General features: G+C 40.2%; 1 protein-coding gene across 1 annotated transcript in view; it reads right to left on the bottom strand.

Annotated features, from left to right (window-relative positions):
• Positions 1–1,076, bottom strand: part of LOC107572265 (DENN domain-containing protein 1C-like) — a 19,172-nt gene that overhangs the window by 17,368 nt on the left and 728 nt on the right. The gene's annotated exons all lie outside the window — the stretch shown is intronic.

The following is a 1,076-nucleotide window of genomic DNA, read 5'->3' as shown; positions in this document are numbered from 1 at the left end:
TTTATTTTGTTTTATATAGTTTTATTCTATGTTGTTCTTACACTTGTATATTATTTTTAACTGGCCTGTCACTAATGTGTGTTCATTCATACTGTATAGGCTGAACTCACACTTTTACCTAGTGATGGTTGAGCACATAAACACAGAGGAAACACTGGAATGGACGTCCTTTATTGTTTCCCTGCTTTCTCATCACTGTTTTTATGCTCTCATCACCATTGCTCATGTGTTTGCTCTCGCTCGTGAGTCTGACACTGAAGGGTGATCAGCATGGATGTGCTGAGCAAACTTTGTCTTATTTACACAGACACACTCTTTCACACAAACACACCCTGTTCAGACAGCTCCTTTGACTAATATTGTCATTGCAATGCATGCACATCCAATTCTTGGTACCAACTGTTTTGTGCAAAATGGTTCCCTCTAGTGTTCACTGGAGGAGCAGCATTTTAGTTGTAGAAGATGTCCGGTTTTCTGAATGTGAGTCAAGTGCCTCGATGATATCCGAGAACGTACTTAATTTAATTTCTCAACTTTGTGTGGAAGCCCGTTTCAACCCCACAGTAAAAAATACTAAGATAATTGTGACTTTGGGACTTTATATCCTACAATTTCTTACAGTTGTGTCTGTGTGTCAAATTTGTCTAAATCTGTGTTAGTGAGCACTTCTCCTTTGCCAAGATAATCCATCCACCTCACAGGTGTGGCATATCAAGATGCTGATTAGACAGCATGATTATTGCACAGGTGTGCCTTAGGCTGGCCACAATAAAAGGCCACTCTAAAATGTGCAGTTTTACTGTATTGGGGGGTCCGGGAGGGTTATGCAAACCGATTGTTGCAGCAGCTGTCCGGGTGGCTGGTCTCAGACGATCTTGGAGGTGAAGATGCTGGATGTGGAGGTCCTGGGCTGGTGTGGTTTGGTTTGGCCATAATAGTTTAACTTCGTCAGTGGGTGAAAAACATGAGCAAATTGAACAAAATCTATTTATTCTTAAACAAGCTTTTCAAAATAATTTGTTCTTAACTGTATAATCTGTATAAGTATGGAGTTGCTTTGCTTTTTTCTGACCTGT

This window comes from Sinocyclocheilus grahami, unplaced genomic scaffold (genome assembly GCF_001515645.1).
Source record: "Sinocyclocheilus grahami isolate Dianchi unplaced genomic scaffold, SAMN03320097.WGS_v1.1 scaffold1726.1, whole genome shotgun sequence".
Classification (NCBI taxonomy): Eukaryota; Metazoa; Chordata; class Actinopteri; order Cypriniformes; family Cyprinidae; genus Sinocyclocheilus; species Sinocyclocheilus grahami.
This window is presented reverse-complemented; position numbering and strand designations above follow the sequence as displayed.